Source organism: Rhea americana, unplaced genomic scaffold (assembly GCF_003343005.1).
Source record: "Rhea americana isolate MKP2758 unplaced genomic scaffold, rheAme1 scaffold_161, whole genome shotgun sequence".
Classification (NCBI taxonomy): Eukaryota; Metazoa; Chordata; class Aves; order Rheiformes; family Rheidae; genus Rhea; species Rhea americana.
Window position 1 is genome coordinate 1,236,729 of NW_028185717.1, and position 22,864 is coordinate 1,259,592.

The window sequence follows — 22,864 nt, forward strand, 5'->3', positions numbered from 1 at the left end:
AATGCATGGTTGGAAGTGATAAGAAATGCCAAGACTATGTATTACATGGGATCACGGGATGAAAATAGAAAATATCCTAAAAAATTCTGGCGTACTGTGAAACTGTTGTCGGAAGGTTTGGATAGGATTACATGCTTTATGGATAATGTCCCTGTAACTAGCACTGTCGAGGTTTGTAATCTTTTCTGTGGTCTTTCTGTAGAGCTGATGGGGATGCTCATTGGCGTGAGCAGATTTTCCCCTCTCAGTCTGGTGTAAGGTAAGGGGATGGGGATTTTATCTTGAAGGACTTGGGCTGGGAAAACTGGTGGGTATCACAGCATTTATATAGATATGTATGAGTACACACCATCTTGTGTACATGTGATATGCATATATCAGTATATCTACTTATTTATTTGTGWGGTAGATAGCACATCTCGTAAATGTCAATTTTAGAATACAATGGCTCATTTCTCGTGAGTGTCATTAATTTAGCTAACCAAGGAATTTCTCTCCTTCATTACTGCCATTTATGCATTTGCGCAGTGCAGTATTCAGGAATTCTGGGCATCGTTAGGCGAAGACGGTGGTAAAAATGGTTTTGAAAACCATTAAGCATGATCTTCCCTTTTGCCTTCAYATCACAACGTCCAGAAATGAGGACTCTGGGCATGTCCTCCCACCCTAGCCTGCAGGAGCTTGCCAGCAAGAAGATACTGACTGTGAATTGCTTGGAAGAGCTCTACTTCCGTGCTTTTGTTGCAAGAATAGGAATTAATGGATGAAGGCCTTAATCCCAGTACTGGATTGTCTCTTTCCTGCAATCACGTCTGCTTCGTGCAGTGCATCCACACCGTTTCCGATTTGCACATCGTTCTCTTGAGACACTGCTTTGCTCAGGCTGAATGTAACGAAAAGCAGGGAAGGGGGCATGTTTTAAGAAAATGCTTTCTCCCTAAAAAGCTTATTTTTGAAAATGTGGATTCGAAAGGCTATTAGAGAGAAAAGATGATAGCAGTTGATTTTGTTCTCACAAGAAGAATTTGCCGGTTGAATAGCTGAGCTGTTATCATCTAAAAACTTCTCACTTTTAAGTTTCTTTTTTGATACCAATAAAGGAAAGAACAAAGGTGGAAATCATCTGACCTAATTTTAGCCGTCAGAAAGCTGGCCTCTGGCTTCGGCTGGTCACTGAGCCGCTTCTGCAGTTAGCAGAAAGACGTGGGGCAGCGTTCGGGGCGCAAGCTGGCCCAAAGGGATCCAGCTGTTGCAATAGCACTTCTGCTGCCGACATGAACATGAAAGAAAGCAAAGCAAAGATACTGCAATGCTCATATTGGTTTAAAGGGTCATTTTCATAACCACGGTTGAAGTTCAGCATCAGCTGCATACAGTAATTTCGTTGGATAAAATTCCTCTCTGTGTTAATGTTAACCTTTTGTGAAGAAACCCACATTGGGTCCCCATCAGCTCATCCTACTCCCTACAGCACCAAGAGGGTTGACTTTATTTTAATCTATAAATACTTTGATGTCTGCGGACTTGGCTCTTGTGCAGTCCTCAGCTACCAGCAGGAGGTARGACTTGGCTTTACTTGACTTCTCAGCATTCTTCAGTCTCTCTGAAGATTTTTGTTTACCTTACTCATTTCCAAGCTGAATTTTCTCCTGCTCTTGGGCTCGCTGCTGCCCCAGGAGCCAGGCAGAGCCCCTTGCTGCAAGCGAACACTGACCCRCGGCAGGCCAGTTTGTGGAGAACAGCTGGAGATGCCAAAGAAGGAACAAAACCGGATGGATCTCAGGGTGAGAGGAGAAAGGAGAGAGAGGAAAAGGGTCGGAGCTAGTCCAGGAGAGACAGGGAGAAGCCGGTGAGGCTGCGTCCAGCCGTCTCCCTCCCTGCCTTCGAACAGGGTCTGGGTGCAGAGGGATGAGGAAGAAACCGTTCATTGCTTTTCCCTCGGAGCACCGAGCGTGTGCACCCATGATTTCAGCAGCGACGTCCTGCACCCCCGCCGCCTTTCTTCGCCCCAGGGACGCGTTTCCCCAGCACGCCGCCRACCGACGAGCTGCAGCCGCCGGCACCGGGCAGCGCTGCGGCCCCGCGGCCGAACGCGGATGTCAGAGACCGGGCAGCCCCCTGCCCGAGCCCCCCGCAGCCCGCCCGCCGGCTTACCCTGCCCGCTGCCTCGGAGGCAAATATTTTCCCAACAACACCCCCAAATTGGAAGCGCTCCGCAAATCCGAAGCCTTCTCRCGGCGGCGTTTTGGGGAAACCTGACTGCGCGCGAGGAGACGTGCCGCCGGCGGCSGTTCGGCTCGCCAGCGCCTCCCTCCCTGCCGTTTGGGGGCAGAACGGGAAAAACGCCGCAGCTCGTCCCCGCGCCCCGGCGCGGGCTCCCCCGGGCGAGCAGGCACGCGTGCCTGAGCGGAGAGACGCTGTCTGCACAGACACACGGACAGACACGCGGATGAGCAGGTACACTTGCGTGGGTACGCATGCAGATCTAAAGACCAGAGGAGAAAAACTGCYGTTTCGTTGCAGAAACACTAGGACACGTCACAGCCAAAAGTTTGCAATTTCGTTCTCGACCGAGGGTGTTGGTTTTCGGTTTCCCGGTCCCTCGCCCGTTTCTCTCAGGCTCCCGTCCCCGTGCCAGGTTCTCCTTCAGCTGAGCGCGAACGTGCGTTAGACCCACCMGAGCGGCTGGCAGCCGCCCCTCGCGACGAGCGGGGCTGGAGATCGGCGCGACGAGCGTTCGCCCAAGCTACCCCGAGAGCTGCGAGGACTAACGAGAGCCTGAGACTGTGAACTCTGCGCACTCAGTGCAATTCTGTCCAGACCGCAGGATTGCTTCGTGTTATTTGTGCAGCCTAGAACTGAGCAGAAGAAAAGAATCCAAAATGTCAACGGATGGATCTGAGCGCTGTTAAAACAAAAGCAGTATCTGGGCATATCACAAAACTTTTTATGCCAAAATATTGCATAGAAATCATAAAGGCTTGGTGGAAAGAGTCTGCTGCAGAAACACGCCAAAGAAAGGTGCCATTACAAAAAGAAACCCCCTTTTTTTCCCCTGATTTCAGCCGCACACGGGGTGTGAGGATGGCAAGGGTCTGCCTGGCGCGGAAACGCCCGGGCGAAGGGCCGGGGCTCCGGGCCGGGGCTCCGGGCCGGGCCGCGCTCGCGCCTCGGGGCTCTGCCGGAGGGCAGAGGCGAAGGCGCCGGGGCAGGCGGCCGTTCTCCAGGGCCCGGGGTCCGAGCGCCTGTCCTGGGAAAAACCTGACACACTCTCGGCGCAACTTTTCAGTTCTGAGCCTGCTTTTTCCTTTTTTTTTTCTTTTTTTTTTTTAATTTCTTGCAACTCTGTTTCAGGCAAATCTGTGGTTTCCTAGTACGGAGATAAACTAAAATAAACATGATTTAATCAAGGAGACTCAGCCATGAGAGATGAGTGCGAAGGGGGGTGGTGTGTGGAAGTACACGAGATCTTCCTGGGTTTTGCTGAGGAACACCGGGGCAGCAGCACGCGCAGGCGTGTGAAGTGCTCTGGAGGCAGGAGGGTCTCATATAAAGTTTTTGTGCCTGTCACCTTTCCTTTTTTTTTTTTTTTTTATATATATACTTTTCCCCCCTTGCAATAAAGACTGGAGTGACTCCTTACCTGTTTCAATCAAGGATTTTCTGATTAGACCCCCAAGAAAAAATGAAAAATGCATTGGGTATCTGAGTCCGAGACGCTCGCGCCGGGGTGGCGGCAGGGCGGGACGCRCTCCTGGCTCGGGCCGTGATAAACGCGAGCCCTCCCGAGACGTACGCGGGGCAGGGCTGTGTCCCGGCAGCGGGCACGGATGTGCCGCAGGGCCACGCGGGACAGAGACCCGTCGCCGGGGCTCCCACCCGGGCGCTGACRTGTGTCAACGATTTCGCAAAGGTTTTCTGGTGTCAGATGTTTCGCTCGTCCTCGGCACTTAGGGAGAGCTTCGGGGTGAAGACGCGACCGTGCAGGCGTCAGCCTGCTGCAGGGGCGGGGAGAGTCCTGCGGCGCCCGTGGGTCAGCGCGCTGCGCCGGACGGCGTCCTGCCCTGCCCCGGGGCGCCGAGGGTCGGGACGCGCTGTGAACGACGCGCGCTGTACAGCATCGACGAGCGTATTCACGGGCAGGGCTGGGCACGGAGCCCTTCTGGCCCGGCCGGCCAGTGACGCGTGCTTGGAAAACCGCGGTGGGAAAACCAGAGCAGCTCCGAGCGCGGAGCCTGCACGGTTATCAGGTGGCTCCGGAGCAGTGGCAGAGCTGAGATTTGGCAGCAGCAGGAGGAGAACGGCTCCTCGCCTCGGAGCTCTTTGGGGTTTCTATTGCTGCCCACRCCACGGTGCTCTGGCTGCCCCGTAGCGGGGCACCTTTGCAGATGTGCTTTGAGTCCCCCCAGCACGGGGACTTTGCTTTGCCTGGAGTCTATTTCTGCCTGCACGTTCTCCAGCCAAACCCCATCCGTGCACGGGACGGTACCTACTGGTGCAAATCTGAACCCCTTGAATCAAGCCTTGGTGTCCCACGCACCTCCGAAACTCCAGCATGGTTGTATTCGTGGCAATGCCCATGGAGGGGATAAGATCAAGTAACAACGTGCGTTGTCAGGCTGCACGTCCGCCGTGCAGACCGAGGTTTTGCAGACAGCTCGTGTTTCTCTTGGAAGCCACCAGCCACAGGAAGGAGAACCTAACCCCCCGGCACCTCCAGCGCTCACGGCACCCTTCCTCTCCACTTTTACACTCCTTTAATTGGTCCAGTGGATGGACACAAAAGTACYGTTTCCAACGACACCCTGTAAGATTTACTGAAGGTGGAATATACATCTTTTCATTTTTTAAAAAAAGAGAGATTTTCCTGTTTGAATATGCCAGACCCCTGGAGGCTCGCTGGCACCACGGTTAGTGAAAAATAATGGGCAGAATCAYGCAGCAACTATTACCAAAGTTAGCCAGCATTTCTCAGTGTCTGACCCTCTCTTCTGCTCTCACTTCCAGAGCAGAGGAGTGGCCCTGGTGAGGGTCTGACCACAGTTTCTGCTTGGGAAAACATCAATCACATCCAGACAGCCATTTTCAGAAAATGGACAAGCAAAATTAAGTTGTTTTTGCCCAAGTAAAAGGGACTATAATGTTGAAAATTGAGGCACCTAGTGAGAAAGTCAAAAGCTATTGTCTGATGTCGGGCTTCTTCTCTGCAAATCATATATTTTTATGCTAAAAAATAAAATAGCCTATGAAGAAAACTCATTGAGTTGAGCCAATATCAGTGATTCAGGATAAGTGAATCTAAGGAGATGAAGCATGTTTAATGTAATTACACATCCACTTCTTGTGATGTACGACCATGTGAAGCATTACTAATCCCCAAACAGATACCTGCAGGGAGGACTATCAAGAACAGCTGTTTGGACAACAAGAAATGAACCACATGAACTCGCAGCTCTGCCGGCTTTCAGCAGAGTGGCTCTGAGAGGCAGATTTTGTCCAGTAAGTGCAAGATTTACAAGGAATTAAACAGTGTTCTGCAAGAAAATACATTAGTTTCTTATATAAATCACACTGCCAACTCATTTATTATTGTAATAACCTTCAGCATCCCCAATATTGGAGAGGACTTCTCCTCAAATGAAAAATGACTTTCTTAACTCAGTGCATGGACCTTGCCGTCATACTCATTTTGGCTTCTTCTTTCAAATGGCAGGAGAGAAAGACATAAACCTTTATGCCCAAACAGTAGGATCAATTGCAAACTAACACACTGGGTGAGTTTATTATGCATTTGAGAGTTAATAAATAAGAGAGATAATAAAGTAAACAGTATCTTTCCTCTTGGTTTACTCCAGAAATCTCCTCCATTGCAGTCTTTGAAGGCGGTAAAGCTATCAGTGCTGTTGTTTACATGCAGCCCATTTAATTACAAGAACCTATAAGCTCTTTACCACCATATTACAGTACTTTAATAATCTATATTTTATTTATACCTGGTTGCCAAGTTTATTACACTTATTATCAAACATTCACTTAAATGAATAATTAGAATTACTTCTGTGAATTTTTTCAAGTTTGCAGTGAGGTAATTGAATTACAAGCAGCCATTTCCTACACACGCTAACAGGTGCACGGAGGATTGGCAGACTGCTGTAAATGTTCCTACCACCAGTTTTTCAAAGCACTGAATGAAATATCTCCATCAAAAAGAGTTGGCAGCAATTAACCCTTTTTCTCCAAATACTGTATCAGTGCACGCCTCAGTGCAGGGTTTGCCATACTGGCCCGGTTCCTTGGGCTTGACCCKTGGTGTCATTGCTCTCACTTTGCACAAGAGAACGGGAGCAAAATACTCATACACATTTACCAACAAAAATGTCAAGGCATCTAGGGACTGAGTCCAGGGGCATCATGGTCAGACTATTATATACAGTTTTACTGAATTTGCTAGAGGGTAACTTGACACAGGCCTTGGCGATTTCGTGTTGCTGGGGAGTATCCTGTTCTCCCCAGGTGCTAATTATTGCAGTGATTCTTACAGTACRACGCTAGCAAGAGATCTCTACTTGTAGCCCTTTTCAGGATATTTGGATATTTTGTACTGAAACGCCATGTGGATCTGTCCTCAGTTTCCTGAAGTTCAAGGGACCAGCCTGGGAAGAACTGTCACAGAGCTGCCTGGAAACTGCTTCGTCGGCATGGCATGAAACATTAGTTAACGTTTAGCAGCAGGGCTTGAGGGCCAAGCAACCGCAGCCGTTGCCTGCGGCTGTAAACCGCAGCGGGACCAAGCTGGCTTCCTCCGCAAAGCCGGCGGAGCGCGACCGCGAGCGGAGGGTCATCAGGCCTTGAGCGCGAGGAACGCTGTTTCTGCCTGGATGGCCAGCGTGTTCAGACTTCCGCAGGTACCACGTTGCCTAACCATTCCGGTGCATCTGTATTTAGCATAAGCTGACTACTGGCTGCACTGGACTTTTTCACTATCCCTAAGTGCATCTCAGTGGATCATTAACTAAGATCAATATGGTTTCAACGAGAAGATGTCCCTAGTCAAAGCTGACTGAGAAGGCAAAAATTTCGTGAAGAAGTTAGTTTTATTTAGAAATRTTTGAATACATTCTCAAGTCTCAGGTCTAAACTGGTGCCAAGGCTGAACATGCCACACTCATGAAAGGTTTCTTGCTATCGTTGCAAAGAGAGGTCAGACAGGCATTCAGGTTACACAGACATCTCATCACCTGATAAACCACCCAGCCATAGCAAGTGATCAAGGAAGGTGATCTGGGTGTGCATACTTCTCACAGGATCTTAACAGGTTACATGATTGTGTCCCACCACAGAGTGTCCAAAGATCTCTAGAACCCGCCGTATATCCTAAATATATATAAAATACTTCTCAAGAGATCTTTTCTAGACATGCAGCTGAGCATAGAAGGGGCACAGGAGGTGCACAGCTGTTTCTCCCTTCCACCAGCAAGAGTCTATGCCCTGGAGTCCAGGTATGCCTTTCTGCTGTTGCTGGAGCATGCGTTAAACTTGCCTTGTGTTCACAGTTGGCAAAATGGAAGTCTCACTGCTGAGTAAAGTCTTCCATCAAAGAAGGCTTCCCCTTTTGAAYGTTAGTAGAGTTATTGAAATTATTTTAGAGGATAAAAACCAAATAAAATACCTTAATGCCTCTTAGAAATAGAGGCATTCATGTGTCAGATGTGGCACATAACTCATCTCAGGCTGTACTTGCCACAGCAAACATCCACATGGTGATGAAGAGTTTCCCTTTGCAGGATTCTGCAGTGCTTGGACATGTGCAAAACGCAGCAGTATGTTTGGTCACTAGTTTCAAAAAAAAAAAGCATGTACATTATAGCCATTCTGTGTTCTTATTACAAGAATATATTCCTCCGCGGCAGCAGGCTGGCCATGAACCAGCACTGCCGCATGTCGAATCTCATGAAGTGATGAAACTGTGGCTGTGCACCAGAATTTTTCAGATGATGATGAATGCTGTGCAAGATCCCACTTTTCTCTCCATTCAGCAGCATCAGCCTTGTGGCTGCAGGAGATGGACACCCTGCTTACCTGAGGGTAGGGATCTCTTTGTCATAAATCCCGTCTTCGTTTGTATCTCTCCTCCTCCCCCCCCCCCTTTTTTTTGCTTTAGATTACTTTGCTTGAATTGGCTGCACCTATATTTCCTTTAGTCCCACCTTCCCTCCCTCTCTCTCTCTCTGAAGATTTTTGGATGTTCTCCTCAGTTGCAGGTTCAAAGGCTTGTTTTAAATCATTATTTCATTGTATTCTTCGCTCTTTCAGAAATCCATGTTTAGACATCCCTCAGAAGGAAAGCCCTCCTCACAAATACTGCAGCYGAAGCTCTTCCAGGGTCCTTCTCCACAGGGATCATTCTTGCCTTGACAAGCTCTCAGGAGGAGAACCATGGTCTGAAAGGTCCCGGGATCTAAGGAACAGGATTTGCTCTCCTGAATGCTGTTCATGAGCTTTGAAGAGTTGCAGGACCTTGTTTTACATACCACCAACCACCTTCCCTGCCCTAGAGGCAAGTATCTATGATCTGCTTTAGACATTYGGTCTTCCTTGGTCACCAGAGTAGGCGAGGACATCTTTCCCCACCACTCTGAGCATGGTGGGAAGCACCATTGTGTTCACCAGCCACATCGTGCATCACCACACGTGCCATAAAAACACGTGAAGAGCTGAGATGTGATCCGCCTTTGAGGTGTGCACACAAAAAAGAACATTTTTCTGTCCTCATTGTCACAAGCAATACTTTTWTTTTTCCTTTTGTTACTGTCCAATACACAGAATAAACAACAGATACAGGTCAGGGAACCATTAGGCTGGATAGAAACCAGAATTGTGATTGGTTTTCAAGACAGTACGATCAGTTTGGATAAAACAAAATGTAGCCRCATTTCTATAAACCAACGTAATTATTTTTAAAGTATTGGCCAATGTACATGCTGCCATGTGTGTCCTGCTTTCAGGAATTAATGTGTTTTACTCATAAGCCACCTACTGCTGTTTACTTTATTAATGACATTCTGGTCATCTCTCCTGAGGGCAGCAAATGGAAGCTAAATTTGGCTCGTTGTCTTCGTTTCYGTGATGTAGTCTATCAGGCGCTGACTTTTTATAAAACTGCACYGAATGTGGACAAATAGAGAGAGAATTACTGCTTACTGCTAAACGAGCAGTCCTGCGGCAAGAGCTCGGTTTTGCTGCCGACATGAAGGGAATTTTCCAGGTTTCTTTTCCCCGCGGAAGGACTCGCGCCCRGCGGGTCGGCTGGGTCCCAGGCACGGCCCGCGGTGCCCCCGCAGAGCAGCGCTCGGAGCCGCCCATCGGGACGTCTCGGGGAGGGCGGATGTTTTCATCCGTTTTTGTTCGGCGAGCAAAAGTGAATGCGTCTTCCAGGAGAGAAACGCCCCGACTTCAGCTAAGCAGGTCGCTGCTGTAACAGGCGCGGTAATAGATTTCTTAAGCTTTGCATTTTCTCCAGTCCTTTAGATGTTCGATAACGCTTGGACCACCCAGTTTAATTTAATGCAAAAGTAATTTAATGGATTCCTCGTGCACGTCTCTTAAACGACTCAAGCTTTTTGCAACGCATGCATCTAAAACCGAACGAGGGCTCCTGCAAGCTCCGTGCCCGGAAGACGGCTGGGGGTTGAAGCGTGCAGCAGGGCCGTGCTGCTACCCCCGTCCCTGCCGGGCCTCGTGCTCACGCCCGCGTGTCCGAGCAGGTGGAGCCTCCTGCAGCCACGGCGGCCGGAGGCCGCCGGCAGACGACAGCCACGTTGTCACGCGCGCGATAGCCGGGCACTCGGCTCACCAGACCGAGCGGTGCGGCTCTGATAGTGACTCCGCCGGAGAAACGACAGCTCTCCCTTACAGCGTGCAGCGTATAAAGAACGGCATTTACAGTATGGGAAACTAAYTGGTTTAGGAATCAGATTTGAAAAATGCACCGTCTTCATACAGCAGTGGGAGTGCAAACACTCCTGTTCTAATGAGCTTCCTCTAAAGGAGGCTAATGTGTAATATTTCTCCGTACGAGTTTGCATTAGAAATCTGCTGAGATGGGAATACTCATTACCTGCTACTATCCGAGCTTTGCACAAAAATATTGGCTTCTCCTGAGTAACCTGACGCGATTATCGATGGTTTGGGGAAGGCTTCACATGACCGAGGCCTGAAAGCGCCGTTGCCATATGCAGGTGTGCTGCGAAAATTTTGCAACCACGCAGTGACTTCTTAGCAAATACGCGCGGCGAATATCAAACAAAGCTGGGAAACTCTTAGCCCCGGTGTCTCAGATCAGCCCCGTTTTTAATCTGCGCGCTTTCTAATGATGCTCATTTATACTAGTGCAAACACATTTTTCTCCTCGCCTCCCTCTAGCCCCGGGCAGCCGCCGGGCGCAAGCCGGCCGGGTCGCTCCCGTCCCGCGCGCGGCCGCCGGCCGGCGGGGAGCAGGCGCGAGGCGCCCGCGGAGCGCGCGCAGGCCTGCGTACCTTCCTCTTACTGAAGAGTAAAATCCCCTTCACGGTGATCGTGTGCGTTTCCCCGAGTAAAATTAAAGACYGCTTTCCTCACCTTATCTTCAAAAGCTGTAGCCACAGCGGTTAATGAATATGCTACTATGCTTATTAGAGCTGTTGTTTGTTTGCATTTAGCTACAATAAATTTGAAGAAAGGCTTGCCAGATGCTTTTCTAAAGACAGTAGTGGGGGGGGAGAGGCAGGAAGGGGGGTCAGAAAGGATTTCGTTTGCGTGCCTCCATTTATGTTCCTTTCCAACTTGCTTCTGCGAGCTTTTAAAACCACAGAGCAGGTGGGCTCGCGCCCCGGGCCCCGCTTCGCCGGGAGGCAGGGAAGCGCTGCAGCCGGGGCGCGGGGCGGCCAGGGCGCGGGGCGAGCGGGGCGAGCGGGGCTGCTCCCCCGTCACTCGGCCCCGCGCAGGGGGCGGCGCGCGCCGCGCAGCGCCCACTGCGTCTGTTTACGTTCCTTCTGCTTAATATTTCTGCAATCCTCTCTGGCATCATACACTAGTAATTTTTCTCCTCCTACTTCACACTTCTGATAAGCCTTCTGGTCCCGCAGCAGATGCATTGTGAATCGTCTCCTTCTAAGTATCTTGCATATGCTTCATTAAAAGTGTTTGTTTCTTTGATCAGCTTGAAGTTCTAATGTGGAAAAAAAAAACCCAACTTTTTGGACTTTGCTCGGCAGCAGGCGGCCCGCCCCGAGCGGCAGCGCGTCGGCGCGCGCAGCCTCGCGGCTCCTCGCCTTGTCGCGCTGGCGCCGACGGAGCCGAGCCCAGCGCCAGAAAACGTCCTGGGATCCGCCGCCGCTCCCGGGCCGAAGGGAACCGACGGAGACAGCGAGCCGGACTGCGCTGCCCCGCGTTACAGCTTCCCCCGTTCCCGCCCAGGAGCCAAATCAGCCGGAATTCCTCGGAGCGGCCGCTTATCCCTYGCGGATGGGGCGGCCGCGGAGCTCCGCTGCGCACGAGCCCTGCGCTCAGCCGCGGGGCAGCAGTCCGCGCCGCGCGGCGACGGCCAGCTTTTCTTGGGAGAGGCACAGGCCACGTCCTTCCGAGTTTTTCCGTTTGCATTAATATCTCCATCATCCCTTCGAGGTAGCACCCAGCCCTCGCCCACGCACAGCGTGGCGGCACCCGGCCCTCTGCCACCCACTGCACGGGGCACCCAGCCCTCGGCTGCGCTCCGAGGCACAGCAGAAACCCGCCGGCTGCAGGCCTCCCCTGGGAATTTGGACGTGTCATTGGGGTCATTTGCCAGCTCTCGGGTGGACTCCCTTCAAAAGCTCTAAAAGAGAGCACGGCTTGAAGGTCGACAAGGGGCAGCATCTTTTCCCGGACTCACTGGCAGGGAAACTATCTGTGCGCAGAGCCAAAGTGGTCCCTCAGCAGCGGGAGGCGAGATGGTCTCGGGGTCTCTGCAAGGACAGCGCACAGCTAATGCACTCTGAAACTATCCCCAAATTTCCGTGGTATTCGCTAGCAGAGCCAGCCTGGCTGAATCCTCTGTTCTCAGGAAGTCCCATGAAACGCAAACTCGGAGAGGAGCAAACGCCAAATATTTTAACTTCACTCCAGATACTTTGCACAGCGCCAGTAAAATTCCTGAGCGAATTAATAGCACAGTGCACATATTTTTATTGAATCACCCCTAACACAGCTGCCATTCATAAAATACGTAAGCCTGTGCTTTTATTCCTCTTGGAAAAACGCATTTAGTTACAATTCCTACAAGCGTGTGGACATTAAAAATAACACAGTATCCTGCAAGTTCTAACACATACGGTATTTTAACTTCCACTAAACGGAGTAAGGGTATCCCCACTTATCTAATTCCGCCTCCTTTTATGCCACTGTCCAGACGGCCTGAAACAACAGCGCGGGGACCAGCCCTGGCTTCGGACATCACCCGTGCACCTCCCTCACCACAAAGCTGAGGCCCAGCGCAATACCTGAGCTTAAATTCTGTTGCGTGCGTGCAAATAATTGCATTCAAAGCCACCCATGCACACGCCTTGGCATGAGGTAGATCCCTCAAGCTGCGCAGCCTTCATCCGGCCGCTCACGGCGTCCGCGAGCGGCTCCTCCGGGCCGTTTGCGTTCCTCCGGCGATGGAGAGCACGTGCAGGACACAAAAACGAGGCGAGAGCAGCRCTCAGCCGTATTCTTCTCAGTGCATTGCGCCAGGTGATGCCTTTCGGTCAGATCTCCCGCCTACCGATTTCACGGATACACCAGTAATACTTTCCAACCTTTGAGAAGTGGCACAGTTACATAATTGCTCTAAATACCCATAAAACTGAAACAATAAAAAAAAAAAACTAAATACAAGCTAAATACAAGCATGCTATACCTCTTTTCATTCGGCTTTCCATATTTCTTATCAGAAAGTAATATTAATTCTTACATAGAAGTGCAATTAAATARATGCTGTAATAGTTACAAACAGTCAAATAAGCTTTCAGTTGCAAGAGTTTTTGTATCAAATGCATAATGCCACAAAGATAATTTAGGTGAAAGCTGAGATATAGTTGATGAATTAGTTCATAATATTTACCTAGATTATGTATAATAAATGTAATGTATATCATTTATATCTATATACTTCTAATTTAGCTGCAATCAGAAAATAATGCAATATGAATTCATATAAAAAAGCAATTCTGCACAGGAAAATTAAAACGGTATAGCATATTGTTTTATATGAAATATTGAGCTGTGTAATCATATTTCTTATATCTTTAAAGCAGATTCAGTAGGAAAAACACGTTTGCTCTCTTTGGAGCGTCTTTATACGCGTATAAAAGCTTTCATTTCATATCGTCATAAACAAGGAATTTCACAAAAACACTACCGGCATTTTCCTCCCTTTTCCATCAACATTAAAACGCGATAATCAGGTATTCAGAGACGGGGCCCGCTCCTGATTGTGCCCAGAGCGGGACGCGCGGCGCGGCGCCCTTGCGGGAAGGGGCAGGGAGCCGCCTGCGCCCGCCGCCCCGGGCAGCGCGGCCGCGCTCGTCCCGCGGCTCCTTCCGTCTCCGCCCTCCTGCTGCGAAGAGGCAGGATGGAAAATCTCCACTAAAACTCCCGTTCTTCAGTTGCAAAGCGCCCACTGCCAAAAACACCTACTTTTTTTTCCCCTCATAGACAAAAATTTGGGAGTTTTCCCTCACTCACAGAAATTTAAAAAAATTTAATTTGTAAGTTATTTTATCTAATAAAGTTATTTGCTGTTAAAAAAAAAAAAAAGGAATTCTAAAAAAAGGAATTTTCACTTGAGCACTCAGGTGCCCTTTAGTCGGCACGACGACACCACTTTCACGAGCACCGACCAGTTCCCTGAAGAGAGAAGAGATCCCGGAGCGCTAGACACGTCTCCAGAAGATGAGGTCSTCAAAGAGGGTCTGGGACGCGTCCACGGACGCGTGGCCCCGGGCGGCTCTCAGGGCCGCAACGCGCCGGGGGACGAGCCCCGAGGTCGAGCCGAGCTCGGCGGGCGCCGCCTCGGCYGCCGGCAGCGTTCGCGGCGAAGAGCCGGGAGTTGGGCTCCCGGGAGAGCCCGCTTTCACCTCTCCCGCCACACTCGTCTGGTACAACTTCAAACGCGCGTTTGCTCACCCTTAGCCCTGCTGTTCTGCATGGAATCCCCTAAATTACAGCTGTCGCTACGAAATTAAGACGTATATTGGGAAATCATTTACAAATCCTCTACCTGTTGCATCTGGAAGTTCTGGAGCTTTGATTAGTTAAACACAATTACGAGATAGTCTTAAAGGCAAAAACTGTAAGTTGTGGCTTTTGCCAAGGATTCTCCTGTTGTTGTTGTCACACAATATAAAATGCTGCAATTCTAAATACGGAATTTATCTTCATGAAAAAAGGTTGAGAGACTTCTGCTCAACTTCTTCAGAACATTTCTTCCCAAGTTAGGTAATAATTAAACACAAATTAATTACCATCACAAAGCCTGTCATTTAGGCRACAACATGTGTTTTTGAGGAACGTTAGCAACTTGTTCTTTAATTACGCAGCTCGGAAGCATACAGCTTGGTTTCAAATTTCTTCATTTTTACCCTACTGCTTCTAGAGTCTCTCCGTGAGCTCTAATGTCAAATGGGACCATCCATTCCCATACGCAGCGTGCCAGCACTGCAGATAACACGTTGGCACAAGCAAGACCAACGGGGTTGACACGTGGAAATCCAATACGAGCTCAGAGAAGTGATCCAGAGAGCCAGCAGCTGCAACTGAAACAGATCTGCTAATTCACCAGCACGGGAAAGCACTTAACCCAGTCCGGAGGCCCTCTGAAGCCAACGGGACTGCTCCGAGCTCCAAGTTAAGTCCATGCTTAAGTGCTTTGCTGGAACAAGGCCTAAAGCAGCAGCATCCATCACTGCTACGTTAGTTCTCAGGATTTTGGAGATCAACTTTGATCTTCCACACTGCTGATTTCACAGTTCCAGGTCAACTGATTGTGCTAAATAATTGATTTTTATAGTCTCTTGTGATCAAGACAGATTTATTTTTATTTTTTCAAGAGTGCTTGCAGGGTAGGGTCCAACAGGGTTCAATCTGATATTCATCAAAAATGGTCCTCCACTTTCTTGCCCAGCTTCAAAGTATCGTYCAAGGGTCACCCAGCATGTTGGCAAAAGGCAGACAACATGACAGTATAAAAATAAATGCACCAAGAAAAGCAAAATCTTTTTCTTTAAAAGAATTCCTCTATTACAAAATTGGCTTTGTTCTGAATCAGTAAGATTCAAATACCAAAAATATTTACAAAATGGAAATCCTCAAATATTTTGATTTGAAAATAGCAGAATGACCTTTTGGAAGTGAAGCATTTTGACAACTATATAATATTTTTTAAAGTATAAAAAGACTAAAATCCTAAGGTCAGCACTAACAYTCACTTTTTGTCAATCCTTTCAAAATTCTTCCATGGAAAATTTCATGAAAACTAATGTTCTCATGGACCATTTCAGTTTCAAGAGAAATGCATTTTCCAATGAAAAATTGTTCAAATAATTTCCTTTCTGCCTGCTTTCACTGCTCTAACTGTCTGGAAAAAAAGCTCTGGGAATTTCTAGGGGATAATTGCTTTAACCGTTCAGCCTCACGGCTTCTTATCACAAGTCCTGTATCTAGAGGAAACTCTGTCAACACAAGAAGTTCCTGGGAACCCTCAGGTGCTTTGTGTGTTTGAAAAATCAAGCTATTTGATGGAGTTTCTGAATTTTTTTTTCATACTAGAAGCAAATTATATTAAATTATATCATATTATAATTTATTGCCTATGAATGATATTGGAAGTGCTGATGGAATATATAAGTATGACTTTGGAACTCACATCTTTATTTCATTCCAGAATAATAAATGGTTATTCTGCCCTGACGTATTTATGGTATTGAATGGAGGAGTCAATTATGTGCCAGGTAATTGTCTCTTGGGTCTACCTATAGCCCCAAAGACTTACAAGATAAAAAAGGAGGCCACAGGAAATTAGGAGTGCGACAGTGCACCTGCACTTTGTTACGGGCAAACCCTCACCAAACGCGGCCCAAGGGCCAACCGTGACGGTCTTTCCGGTTACCTTGGTGGGCTGCTAGCACACCGGTCGGACCAAAACCGTCATCCCACGTGCTGTGGAAGAGCGTTTCTTGCACGTTCCATTTTCTRCTTTACAATATTACTCATCTTTCACTGCGTCAAATGCCATAAAAACTGAACATAGCCAGGAGATTTTTGCCAAAAACATGAAAATCACTGAAAAATGCTTGTTCATTTAATGACAGATTCACAAAATAGGTTATTTCTCAAGAGTCTCCTGTCTGTTTTTAGAACTCATGTTTTCAGATTTTTCAAGTAGCTATTTACAGCATTTAGAATATTTATCTCTAAACAGAGATCTAAAAGAAAGAGAACCAAAATTCCTATTAAGCATTACAAACCAAAGAAACATTTCAATAGCTTTTAACTTTTYCCTTCAGTTTGGTGATTCTTGGGAAATTGTGCGAGTTTCTGTCCGGCTCAGATTCACACCACCTTCAGGATCTAGAACACTGTGACCAGACAAGGACCACGTTCCCTGCCCAGGCTTCTGCCCACAGCTCCTACRTGCAGCCAGAGTTGTCCTGAAACTGCTCATTATAGCATGAAGAAAGAAATTAAGACAGGCAACTCCTACATTGTGTCCAGAAAGAGAGGATCTGCATATTTGCAATCATAAAGCCTGCTACAGTCAAAATCAGATGGAAGGATACTCTTCATAACTACCTCCTCTTTTTAGTAGTATCATAGTCGAGGGCAAAGCAGCTGCCTTTTTTCCAAGTAAGAAGCATCAAATTCAATCAGGAAAGCCCTTGAAAGCAAAACTGGGATTTTTGATGGCACTGAACAACTCGGATCAAGACATTCCTTGCCGTAAGCCCAATGGAGTGAAAACAGAAGTGCTACAGATGTGCATTAATTTACCCCGTGCAGTCATCCATCCTTCTGAACGCAAGATGCTTCCCTGCAGCAGCAGTCCCAGTTCCCTGCGTGCACTCACTGCTGCCCGCGCGTTGACAGGCACCTTCCACGGCCAGCACGAGCAGTGCATCGCCTTCCACTATGGCTCTGCCGCTCACCCAGAACCGCCGTGAACTCTAAACAAGATGAGCCACATCCCTCTCTCTTGCCCCGCATGCCGGCCGCTGCGCCAGCCCAGCCTCCAGCGAGGGTCAGTGCATTAAGCAGGCGAGTTCACGCCAAGCGAGCTTACCCGCGGCCCCCAGCTGTGGCCAGCTCCACGGCTGCTCCTTCCCACCAGGCAGGTGACAGGATGCAGCATTTCCACGTGCAAACACAGCGCTTGATGTTCAAGCGTATGTGAAGAGTTCCATGAAGTGCGAGATTAGGGCTTTTAAAATAATTGTGATGAATGACAGCACCTGCATGTACTAATTTCCCTAAAGATGTGTTAGATTAGTTTTATGAAGTTAACGTCCAGAATAGCAAACATTAGCTGTTTGTGTGACCAGCGCTTTGACGTGGTTTGAGCTCTCACAGTTCTGCACGTGCTTTTGAGCATTGTCAATACAGAGAAAGCAAAAAGAGATTTAGGAAAAGGTGAGGGAGCCCAAACCTGCCTCCAGACAAGGAGCTTAGGAGACTCAGGAGGTAAACTGATTTCCCGGGCACTTCGGGGTCCATTGGAGCTCAACTGCTCCTCTAACCAAGATGTCCATATTTGAAGGCAACACCGATGGCCATGTACTCCTGCCCCTGTTGGCTGTTAGCACAGGCAGTGAAATGATTCTCCTCGATTTACCTACTACACAAAGATGAACAGTTCTCATCCGACTCCYCCAGCCTACATTTATGACAAACTTGCATTGCGTGCCTGGAGTTTTGCCCACATGAAGGCTGTGAATCAAGACTGCTCTTGTGCGAGCTTTTGGCTTTCCATGATGAACGGGAGATTGGACTTCCTCTGTGCAGGTGCAGGAGCAGAGGGAAGAGCCATTTGGCAGGTGTTTGTCCTTCCTGGTGCACCTGGTCATTGGGAGCTTGTTGATTATCACATCACATTGGTGTACCACCATATAAAGTGGTTTAATTAAGCCTGCACAGCCATCAGAGCACAGGGGTCACCTTTCTACTACAGACAAGGTAGTGTTCATACCCATCCCCATGCTGCCAGCAACCTCCCACGGGCAGAGCATCACAGGAGACAACATCCCTTCGCATCTGCTCAGGAAACAAAGTTCAGGGTTCAGTATTAATATTTTATTGTATCATTAGCGTGTATTAGCACACTTACTCCATGTTGTGTGCCATGCTGCTCATACAGTAGGGCGAAGGACCCTTTAACAACATTTGTTGAATACTGTGAACAATCTACAGCTGAGGACAATCAGCTCTCCAAGATAAAGAGAGTTTGACCTGTGTTTTTCAACACCATATATATTACTTAATCCCACATAAGACACAGCTGAAGGGGATGGTATACTATTAGTTCTCTATGGTTTTCTTTTTGAACAGACTGTAGAGAACAGACGGTGATTTTTACTGTCCACAGGGATGTGTGAAGTGCTGCAATCACTTGCTCCTCCTCTTTTTCAAGATCTGGGACTACAATTTCCAATACTACCAAGTTCACATCAGTGTTTGAACATACACCAYCTTCTCATCTGGTTCAACGAGCTCCATCACAAGTAACCAAATGTCTGAGAGATACAAGCATCTGGAAGAAAAAAGCTTAGCTGAAACTCAGCCCAGAGGAAATGGAAGTTAGCAGAAATATGGTAACACTTAGCAGAGCAAGCCAAGACCAAGATTCTCTCCTCCRTTGAGAGGATCCATGCTGCAGCTGCCAAAACAGTGCCAAGAATCAGGCTATTACTGGGAGCCTGCACTGTGAATAGGATTAGACTGTCAAGAAACAAAGAAATCATCTATTTTATATCATGTTTATTTGCCCAGTCCCTTCCAGATCTACCAACCCTGACACCACATGCAGCATCTACAGGATGAGCACCAGTCATTCCTCCTGCCTAACCTAAACATCAATATCAACCAAACCTCTCCTGAGCAACATGCACAGCTGAGGCACAGTTAGATTTTCTATCTACTRCAGGAATGATCACAGCCTCTTTCACTGGCCTTTTTCTAGACTCCACCTGATTCTTTAAGACCCTTTGGAGTAAGGAGACATTTTAATGCCAAGACAACCACGAGACTTGGACAGTAGGGTTGCAGAGTAGTCAGAGCCAGGGCTTACTAACTATCAGACTCCTTGAAAAAGGATAGCTTTCTAGCAAAAGATTAAAAAATGGTAGGGGGGGAGGCTATAAAGAGTGCAAAATTCACCTTTTTACAGAAGCTTATTCTTCTAAGTGCCCCTATGTCTGCATGTACCTATATCATTAAAACCTACACTACCAGGAGATCACCTGCAKGGTCTGGATTGCTGCTTTTTTTGTGGGCTAAATACTTATGTCCTACAGTAAATTTCATTTCCAATATTTTTACATGAGTTTTCCAGAACTAGGGAGACAGAAAGCATAGAGGCATAAGGCAGAGTGAAAAATAAAAGACACATTCAGACCACAAGGTAGAACACATATAGTTGTGCATATTACAGAAATACCTTTATCTGAAGAGAGGTCCGCGTTTCGGTCACGTTTGGAGTTCAGGTCTCACAGCCAAGGCCTCCTCCCGAATAGCGGAAGCCTTTCCAGCTGGACACTTTGGTCTAAGAAGGACAATTTACAAGGCACAAGGATCATTTCATCTGCACTTGAACAGGCACCTCTCTGACACACCAGCTGCTTACAGGCCAAACAGGACATGCAGCCAAYGCACAGCTCCTCTCTGAGCAGGCATGGCTTATGTTATATTTTATATGTTCTCTAAAATACAGGTAGGTATATRTATATAGGAAAGTAAGGCTTCAATTCATTGAGATTTGTGAAGGTTGCTATTATCTTCTGAAATTGCTTGCAGCATTCAAAGCCTTGCTCAGTTAACAACCCTTTTGGGTCTCGTAGCTTATTTAAATTTAAAAACGCTTTTGCAGAAACTCTATTGAAGTTGCAATATTTTGTGCAGCAGCATTCCATATTTCTATGTAACCTGCATCCACCCCAAATGTGAATCTGAAATTCAAATCTACAACATACAATGAATCTCGCATCAGGCCGTTCTATCCAAACGTGCTTGAATGAGTAACTTGGTGCTGATGGACCTGAACCCTGGGGGAACCCCATATCYGCAGACCAAAACAACAGTGGTCAATTTTGCTTATCTTATCCAAGGGCAAGCTTGATAAGACCAGGTTAAGGCTAAATAATAGGTGTGAGAATTGCATAATTAATAAAACAACAGGGAAAAGTCAGGTTCTGTTTTACCTTGGTCAYGGGCACGAGACTGACCTTGGCGAAGCACGTGGAGCCCCAGCTCTGCCAGCGGGTGACCATCGATAAAGGGTCAGTGCAGCTTTCCGTGCCAGAGGGGGAACTGCATCGTAACTGATGACGTTCAGCACTGGGGCCTGCAAACATCTGTACCCCAAAAATTGTAATGCTTAACGCTGAGAATGAACGTCTGATTACAATTATCAACTAATAGAATTCATTGAATGCATTTGATCTTATTTGTAATTTTAAAATATTTGTGTAATTTGACCAAAAGGCTTTTCTCCAGGGGCGGAGCAGGAGGACCAGGCCAGGGAAAGACRGGATGAAGGTTTCATGAGAAGGGCGACCTGGGCGAGTTAAAACGGCCGTCGTGAGCCCTGCTGCCGCACGCAGCTGAGCAGAGAGCGGCCGCGAGGCGCGGAGCCGCTTCCCTTCGCGGTGCCGCCAGGGCGAGGAGGGGCCGCGCTCCGCTCCCCGGCAGCGTCCCCGGGCGAAGGCGCCACGCGCTCGCCGCCGGCGGGCGACTGCGGAGCGCCGGCAAACCACGAGCCTGCAGCGCGGCCGGCTCGGACCTGCCCAGCTGCTTTCTGCAAACCCGTGGCTTATAAAATAYATATTTTATTTTTAAGCTGACCTTTGCAGGCTGCAGGCGCAGGCTCTGCTGCAAGAGACGCAGCGCCGCTGCAGCGGCAGGCACACGCTGCTGCAGAGCGCCTGCTACTTGCTGCCTCTCCGCAGCGCCAGCTCCTGCGGTCGAGCCGCCTTTGAGATGCACAGCTAACATCTGTCCCGGGCCTGGAGAGAGACAGAGAGAGAGAGGGAAAGCTTAAACCTAAGAGCTTGTGCTGCCTTCAGAGGTGGGGCCAAACGCACGCAGATCGGTACCGGCTACATCGACCCGCGACTCCCCGGGGCGCACGGGTCCGAACGCACGCCGCGGCTACCCGTGCAGATACGGGAACGCAAAGACAAGCTGCTACCCCCCACGCCCCACTGCCCTTTCACAGGGCCCTGCTGGCGGCACGGCCAAGCCCGAGATCCCAGTCCAAAGGTAGATTCATCTGGCAGCTACACACTTCAGTTAGGGGGGAAACAAAAATATCAATCGGCTGCTCTGCCAGAGGACCTAGCAGGGACAGAGAGACCCGTTCAGGCAGCAGACGGCGCTGGAATTCAGGTGAACGGATTCGAAATCACAAAGGCACCACATCACGCAATTCAACCTTTCAGCCCAACACAGTCYTTCCTGCCCCTTTCACTCCTCTGAATGACAAGGAAGTTTCCTGCATGAAACACGGCGCAGCTGAAGGGAAGYGCTGCAGCAGCAGGACCACGGCGCTTGCAGCGCTCGTTCACTGGAGCCGGTCGGGATCGAGGCGCTGCGTTTGCGCAGACCCCCGGGGATCTGCCCAGGACACCCTGCAGCCCCCGCCCGCACCCCGGCCGGCGGCGCGGGCTCGGGGGAAAGCACCCGCCGCGGCTCCCGTGCCCCAGCGGCAGCGCCGGGGCTGCCCCTCGCCGCGCTCCTCCGGCGTCCTCCTCGCGCCTCGTCGTCGCTTGCAGTCGGAGCATTTTCGTGTGTGATGCACCAGGGGAAAAACAACACTTCGACCTAGAACGAAGGAAGTCCCCGAGAAACGCGCCCGACAGCTGATCCGCAGCGCCTTCRGCGCTACTCCTCGAGCCTCAGCTCTCTCGATCCAGCAGCTTTGTGGCGTCGGCCGCGCACACGCACACGCTCGGACGCAGCGCGGCGTTCACACCCCCCGCCGGTAAAAGCCCCAAGTGAATCGGGTCTTCACGAGACGGCGACCAGGCCTTGCTGAACAGCCTCCCGYGCAGCGCCAGAGCCGCAGCCGCCGGGCAGAGCGGCGAGGCTCCCGCCTCCCCGAGGGTTTCCGTCCGAGCAGCGGGCTGCAAACACCCGCGGAGCGTCCTAAAGCACGTAGCAGGACACTAACCACGGGCAAAACCCTCCGCTACTCAATTCAAGGTATTTATCTCTGCCCCTTTGCGTTCTGTAGCTCTTAAAATKAACGGCAAAAGTTAGAATACACTTTATCAGAGAAAAATCTTTTTGGCAAATAGCTGGCAAACCAAACAAATGCAAGTGTAAAATTTGATACAAGAGGAGACAAATTACGTGGCAAATTTCATAGCTGCAAAGTTTCAGAACACACAAAAACTTGGAWAATATTTTTAAGGAATGTAATTAATTGAACTTGCACCTAGGTTTCACCTAAACCTTTGTTGGTGTGAAACWCTGCTGTTCCAAATGAGCACAGCAAGAAAGAAGTATATCTACACACATTTATGGGATGTGAGGCTGAACTCAGACTGGTGTAATCAGTGCTTTACATGGAAGCACTATGTACCATATATTATTCATT

At 48.9% G+C, this 22,864-nt stretch overlaps 1 long non-coding RNA gene across 1 annotated transcript; it reads right to left on the reverse strand.

The window, feature by feature from the left end:
- Positions 1 to 15,837: 15,837 nt before the first annotated feature.
- Positions 15,838 to 20,089, reverse strand: LOC146598520 (uncharacterized). The gene is made up of 3 exons (XR_014895259.1): positions 19,706 to 20,089; positions 17,918 to 18,799; positions 15,838 to 17,884 (listed from the first exon to the last, which is right to left on the reverse strand). It is a non-coding gene; the product is annotated as an uncharacterized LOC146598520 (long non-coding RNA).
- Positions 20,090 to 22,864: the final 2,775 nt, after the last annotated feature.